The 8,006-nt window shown below is 42.7% G+C and overlaps 1 non-coding gene across 1 annotated transcript; it reads right to left on the bottom strand.

Annotated features, from left to right (window-relative positions):
- Positions 1–6,824: 6,824 nt before the first annotated feature.
- Trnas-uga (transfer RNA serine (anticodon UGA)) lies at positions 6,825–6,906 on the bottom strand. The gene has a single exon. It is a non-coding gene; the product is annotated as a tRNA-Ser (tRNA).
- Between the last annotated feature and the right edge of the window lie 1,100 nt (positions 6,907–8,006).

Below are 8,006 nucleotides of genomic sequence, written 5' to 3'. Positions count from 1 at the left end.
AGTCGTCAGGTCATTACTTAAAATGTTGGTGTAATATGGCTGTGCGACGTCACAAAGCTGGAAGCAGCGGTACTCACAAGTGAAGACCGTTTTTACGACATGTTTCTTCTGCACCTGTGCCGTTACTTCGGATAACCACCGACGTCGTCGGGACCCACTAAGGAAGTGGCTGAGCTGTGTGTGTGTGTGTGTGTGTGTGTGTGTGTGTGTGTGTGAGAGAGGGAGGGAGGGAGGGAGGGAGGGGAGGAGGCGAGGTAGGAGAACCATACTCTTCAGAGCCTTCTTTTACTTCGGGAGCATGGCGTGGCTCTTAGACAGACCGATTAACAGTGTCCACAGTAGTCGAACTTCAAATACGAACCCTCCCTTTCACCTCCCTTTCATTTCTAGTATTGTGTCACGCAAGATATTCAGAAGCATCCTTAAAACTGTGTGCCGGACCGAGACTCGAACTCGGGACCTTTGCCTTCCGCGAGCAAGTGCTCTACCAACTGAGCTACCCAAGCACGACTCACGCCCCGTCCTCACAGCTTTAATTCCGCCAGTACATCGTCTCCTACCTTCCAAACTTCACAGAAGCTCTCCTGCGAACCTTGTAGAACTAGCACTCCTGGAAGAAAGGATATTGCGGAGACATGGCTTAGCCACAGCCTAGGGAATGGTTCTAGAATGAAATTTTCACTCTACAGCGGAGTGTGCACTGATATGAAACTTCCCGGCAGATTAAAACTGTGTGCCGGACCGAGACTCGAACTCGGGACCTTTGCCTTTCGCGGGCAAGTGCTCTACCACTCCAATTAAAGCTGTGAGGAGGGGGCGTGACTCGTGTTTGGGTAGCTCAGATGGTGGAGCACTTGCCCGCGAAAGGCAAAGGTCCCGAGTTCGAGTCTCGGTCCGACACAAAAAATGGTTCAAATGGCTCTGAGCACTATGGGACTTAACATCTTAGGTCATCAGTCCCCTAGAACTTAGAACTACTTAAACCTAACTAACCTAAGGACATCACACACATCCATGCCCGAGGCAGGATTCGAACCTGCGACCGTAGCAGTGCCGCGGTTCCAGACTGCAGCGCTAGAACCGCACGACCACCGCGGCCGGCGGTCCGACACACAGTTTTAATCTGCCAGGAAGTTTCATATCAGCGCACACTCCGCTGTAGAGTGAAAATTTCATTCTATTCAGAAGCAGTCCCCCGACGTAATTAAACCTACAACGAAATCTACGTCTACATGCCCCGATGACATCTGTACAGAGCGTGGTGGCGAGTACTTCGCACCAGTATGAAGTTCGGAGAGTAGGAAAGACGTACTGGTGAAGCTGACGCTGTGACGACGGATCGTCGGTCGTGCCTGGTCAAACATTTCCCGCGAAACGTAAGGATATCTGAGTTCGAGTCCCAGTGCGACACACTGTTTTGATATGTCACGAGTTTCAAACCAGCGCACGCTCCACTGCAGTGTGTAACAATCATTCTGATTTAGTACCAGTATTAGCAATTGTTTGTACTGTTTCGTGTGCGTGTGAATCGAGGGGCATACAACTATCTACGCGCGCATGTACATGCTCATAATTCAAATGGCTCTGAGCACTATGGGACTTAACATCTATGGTCATCAGTCCCCTAGAACTTAGAACTACTTAAACCTAACTTACCTAAGGACATCACACAACACCCAGTCATCACGAGGCAGAGAAAATCCCTGACCCCGCCGGGAACCGAACCCGGGAACCCGGGCGCGGGAAGCGAGAACGCTACCGCACGACCACGAGCTGCGGACTGCTCATAATTTTCTAATCTTATTCTCGCTATGATCACCCAGCACTTTCGATGGAGGCAGTAGAATTATCTCACAGTATTGTGTTCCCTTGCGTTGTCAAAATATTGTTTTTTTTTGTTTTTTGTTTTTTTTTTATTTTTTTTATTTTTGCTCGGATAGTATGCGTAATCAAGTATCGGAAGATTCGGTGAGACATTGGACTTCGTAGGTACGGAGCAAAGAAAATACGATAACTTAGAATATCTCTTCCGCAGTAAATTCATTAGAACTGTTTGATAAAAATAAAATTTCTGTTCATTTCGCCGTTTCGTAAAACCAAACGAAAAGATAGAAGGCTTTGTTAGAAGATCAGTTCTCTCTCTGACTCTTGAGACAAACAATTGGTGACCATAGTTATAGTTTCGTACTGTAATCTTAAGCAGTGGTTGGGAAGGGAGTAAGTCAGGGTTGTACCTCTCCCCGATGTTATTCAATCTGTATATTGAGCAAGCAGTAAAGGAAACAAAAGAAAAATTCGGAGTAGGTATTAAAATCCATGAAGAAGAAATAAAAACTTTGAGGTTCGCCGATGACTGTAATTCTGTCAGAGACAGCAAAGGACTTGGAAGAGCAGTTGAACGGAATGGATGGTGTCTTGAAGGGAGGATATAAGATGAACATCAACAAAAGCAAAACGAGGATAATGGAATGTAGTCGAATTAAGTCGGGTGATGTTGAGGGTATTAGATTAGGAAATGAGACACTTAAAGTAATAAAGGAGTTTTGCTATTTGGGGAGCAAAATAACTGATGATGGTCGAAGTAGAGAGGATATAAAATGTAGACTGGAAATGGCAAGGAAAGCGTTTCTGAAGAAGAGAAATTTGTTAACATCGAGTATAGATTTCAGTGTCAGGAAGTCTTTTCTGAAAGTATTTGTATGGAGTGTAGCCATGTATGGAAGTGAAACATGGACGATAAATAGTTTGGACAAGAAGAGAACAGAAGCTTTCGAAATGTGGTGCTACAGAAGAATGCTGAAGATAAGGTGGGTAGATCACATAACTAATGAGGAGGTACTGAATAGGATTGGGCAGAAGAGGAGTTTGTGGCACAACTTGACCAGAAGAAGGGATCGGTTGGTAGGACATGTTCTGAGGCATCAAGAGATCACCAATTTAGTATTGGAGGGCAGCGTGGAGGGTAAAAATCATAGGGAGAGACCAAGAGATGCATACACTAAGCAGATTCAGAAGGATGTAGGTTGCAGTAGGTACTGGGAGATGAAGAAGCTTGCACAGGATAGAGTAGCATGGAGAGCTGCATCAAACCAGTCTCAGGACTGAAGACCACAACAACAACAACTGTAATCTTTGACTGCAATGATTCCTCTTTCGTTTTCCATCGAATTTATTTTCACTCGTTTTGAAAAAAACCAATAACTCGATTGTATGCTGGTAAAACGAATAGCATTAAAAAAATAGGAACACTTGGAACTAAAACCCTATTTACTTCTAACAGATTCGTCTGACTAGTCCAGTTGGCACCATGCCCAACATTTCTCTAAATGTGATATGCCGAAACTGATGGTAAGCTGCCAGGAGTACAGGCTTAAGAAAATGTTACCAACCGTACAATCTGAAATGTTCACGGAAAACCTTTATTGATGCGATCTGATAGCAATCGCAAGTGATTTCTAACAGTCACAGATATGAATATGCTGACTGTAAAAATAACTGTCGTACACAGATGGAAATGGATACTGAAGCAGCAAATCTTCACCGAGATCTGAAGATGGAAACCGGTAGCCTAAGGATCAAAAGTTTTGTGATCATTGAGCGAAATAACGAGGAGAAGGCATCAAGCATGAAGAGATGCAGGTGATTCGCAGCTGTTAGCGTGTCTTCGATCACCACCACAGCTCCCATGCAACGGCAGGAGAATGTCTCCCGTAGTATAAATACTGCTTCCATCAGCCTGCATCCGTGGCGCGCTGCACCTTTCGGGCCGCCGTTCACCTCCATGACGACGTTTGTAGAGATGACCATTTATCTAATCGATCAGAGTGTAGCAAAAATATGATTCACACTAAGAGCCGACACGTTTCCATTGCTCGACGGTCGAAGCCCGACGGTCCCGAGCCCATTGCAATCGCAACTGGCGATGTCGTTGCGTCGACATGCGAACACGAAGGGGTAATCTGCTGCAGAGCTCAATGTTCACCAGTGTACGATGAACGGTGTGCTGCGAAACACTTGTGCGTGCGCCAGCACTGTGCTCTTTTTTTACAGTACTTTGTCCCTTTGGTACAGATTCAGGAATAATCATAAATATGTTTTTCTTAGAAAGGTTGGTTGGTTGATTTGGGGAAGGAGACCAGACAGCAAGGTCATCGGTCTCATCGGATTAGGGAAGGATGGGGAAGGAAGTCGGCCGTGCCCTTTGAAAGGAACCATCCCGGCATTTGCCTGGAGCGATTTAGGGAAATCACGGAAAACATAAATCAGGATGGCCGGACGCGGGATTGAACCGTCGTCCTCCCGAATGCGAGTCCAGTGCTCTTAGAAAGGATTACAGCTTATTATTTCCTCTTAAAATACATTCACTTATGATGCCCTGCTTTGTAACCACAATCAACACTAAAGAAGTTCTTTCTGGATAGGAAACAAATTGTTTTTGCATTTTGTACACCACTATTTTATACAAATGCCAGAGTTTGTGTATTTATATACAGAGATCATGATCGTCTTACACATTTCCTCTCACTTCCACCTGACGTCTGCGAACGCTGAAGAGATTCTGAGGGCCCTGCAGCAGCAACTGGCATCGTGTTTTCACTTCGTAAGTGCGAAGAAATAAGATGGTTCAAATGTCTCTGAGCACTATGGGACTTAACATCTGAGGTCATCAGTCCCCTACAACGTAGAACTACTTAAACCTAATTAATCTAAGGACATCACACACATCTATGTCCGAAGCTGGATTCGAACCTGCGACCGTAGCGGTCGCGCGGGAAGAAATAAGAAAAGGACGTATTACAATAAATTATTTCACCTGAGAACTTGTGCAGGAAATATGTGAGAAAAACAAAAAAATTACAGCAGTTAATTTTACCTGATCTTGATTCAGCATAAGTTGGATCTTAATCCGTATCATCGCCGTCAAAAATATCTCTCAGATTATCTCCCGATTCTTCAGCAATGCGGAGAATCCCGGCGTCAGTCAGTGGACTACCGTTTGACATGCTGCTTCGAATCAGAACACTACTCGCACTGGTGTCGCGTGCTCTTGTTCGCAAACCAAAAAGCTTTGTGGCGGGTGCAAGTGGCAGAAATATGCTCTACAAGTGTGTCTCCGTTCTGAGAACTGCCGCACCAGCAATATTACGCGCAGGAACTAGCAATAGAATTAAGAGGGCAGCCCATAATATTACGGGCGTAGCACTCTTAAGTTCAACAAGATTACGTGAACACGTTGATCAATTTGTTAAAAGTAACCGGGAAGTGCCTGTTTAGATGAAACCAGTTTGTCAGGTTATCTAACTTAAGAGTTGTAGTTCATGTGAAATATTTTGTGCATGGTACTGTATACCTGTCAGTTTTTTTGAGTGGCTATACGAGCGTGTGTCTTACGGACTTATCGGAGATCATCTAGGTGTCGGGTTCCGCGCAGGGACAGCATTGATGAGTTTTTTTTTTTTACTCGGCCATTAACACACGTCCTGTTATTGCCAGCACTGAACGGAGTTTAGCCGTTGGCGTTATTACTTCATGTATTTGTCTAACGCACGAGTCTTTGTAGTGGTATTACCATCGCCGCTGACATTTGCTGCGAAATGTAGCGTCTTAATGTGGTGGAAGTAACTGCACGTAGCGCACGTAATTATGTACATTTTTCACCACATCGAATAAAGCTATAACAGACAAGTTCTTCCACTGATTAACATTTTATGATCGCCTGCGAAGCAAAAGAATAATGTGGATATACTTGCTAGAATGTTCGATGTGGTGGGGAAAAGGTTGTAATCTGAGATATATGAGTAAGCTCAAAAATTCGCTTTAAAATAAGCCTACGAAACTTGACTAGTAAGTAACACACTTACTTTCGCGCTTGGCAATCTTTCATCGGAAAAATAAAACCGAGTTCTCAGTTGGTTTCATAGAGGTGAAAGACAATACACTCTGTTAAAAAGTGCACTGTTGAACCAACAACTGGATCAAAATCCAATATTTGTAAAAACTGTCCTTACATACGCACGAACATTCTAATCATCTAATTGTCCATAGAATAGTGGCGCTGAAAGATTAGTTTATTTTCACTAAACAATAATATCTAAAATGTAATGCGCACACATCATTTGTACTACGGCAATACAAACAGCTATGACCGGATTATTCCCGATGAAATTAGTAAATGTAAATTTGTTCATGAACTACACGTTAAAAATCCAATTCACAATCCGGAGGAGTTGGATTCAAATACTTGCTGTCTTCGGTAGTTGAATATTTCGACGTGTACTAAGAAAATGTAATACTCGAACCCAGCAGCACTTGAATGATTGTGTATCTTATTGAAATAAAAAAGCACTCATACTTCTTGCTGAGGAAACGACAGTTCCCTCTACCACAGCGCAGGTCAATTAATACTAGAAATTTTAAGTCTAATTATGGGATTAACTACTTATTTGACTCCTATACTTTGTGAGTAATACACATACTGTCAGCACCGTACAATCATTGTTTTTCTTCATGTTTTGCTACCTAAACAAAGATATCTTAACATTAAGCGTTTGGGTAATTCGAAGTTTCATGAGTCAAAGATATTCCTGTGGTAACACAGGCTAGACTGAGAGCGGCACTTCAAAACGGTGATTTCATTAATCTAACAAAAAAATTTTTTTCGAAGACGTTATTCGTCGTAGCATTGTTGTCAACGACAATCGCTTACGACGCGCGCGCACTCTGTTTATAATTCTTGTGAGCAGCGCACCTTCCTTTTACTTTCATTTATCTGTTATTGGTGCTAGGGGTGCAGTTTTCAGGGTGAATGAAGGAATTAAAAATGTCGCTGCGGACAGGATTCGAACCTGTGCGGGTAGAACCCATTGGATTTCAAGTCCAACTCCTTAACCGCTCGGACACCGCAGCTGGTTGAAGCTCGAGTCTCTTAGCGGCTGTGTTACCGGCCAGCAGCATTCCGTGGGCTTACTACACGTTCTTTATGAGCACAATATTAATGTCTTGCGATGTGCTACGTGTACATATTAGTTTCCATAGTGATTTAGGCCATTCTTAAATAGTTGTGTGGTATGGTAGCTTCAGCCGAATTCTCCTGCACAAGGAGATTAATTTAAACTAAGAGCAGCTGTATTCGCTTTACTTAGTTTGGTGTTTATTTCGTTGTTTAGCGCCTCTATCTGCGTTGTCAATTTAACTATGTTTCTGTCCTGTGTAAATGGTTGTAAATTAGTGTAGTTCTTTACGTAGTTCCCTGATCCTTTAAAGTAAGTTAGCATTTGCCTGATATTTTCCTGCTTTCTGTGCAGCCTGGTTCCGACACCCTATAAATATTTAAAATCTGTTTGTGGAAGTTCATTTCACTAGTTCATTCTTAAGCTTATAGGAAAAAGGTTTAGTTCATTTCGTCGATTGCAAGCTAACAAGATAATATTCGAAAATTTTAGCCGAGATTCAATGCTTTTTGTTGCGCAGTGTCCAAGTGACCTTCACGGAAAGAGTGTACGTGCAACACTCAAAGAAGAAACGCGAGCATTCTGTTTTGATAACCAATATTCTTCAACACCGTACAGACATACTGTATCGATATTATTTGTAGGAGTGCATTTGCTGCCAGATGTTCTGCTGCTGTATTTAATTGCTGAATAGATGCTAGATTTAAAGTTATAAATAATGTAGCAACCAGTAACGGAAACAATTTATTTATCTTGTTGCAAATCGATTTCGACCGATATCAGTCATCATCGGTGCATTTTTCTTACCGATACATGCCATAAGAAGAAGTACTGTCCTCGGCAGATTTCTATCGATTTGCAAGAAGATAAATTATGTTTCCGCGACTGGTTGCTACATTCTTTATAATTTTATATTCCACGGTCGCTGCACAGAAAAGGAACCTTATGGAGCCCAACATTCAATAGATGCTAGATGTTTCTCATTCTACATTGATATGTATTAATAATAACTACTTCTTCTTTAACACGACAGCACCGTAGTTATAATAACACATG

This window comes from Schistocerca nitens, chromosome 5, assembly GCF_023898315.1.
Source record: "Schistocerca nitens isolate TAMUIC-IGC-003100 chromosome 5, iqSchNite1.1, whole genome shotgun sequence".
Lineage (NCBI taxonomy): Eukaryota > Metazoa > Arthropoda > Insecta > Orthoptera > Acrididae > Schistocerca > Schistocerca nitens.
This window is presented reverse-complemented; position numbering and strand designations above follow the sequence as displayed.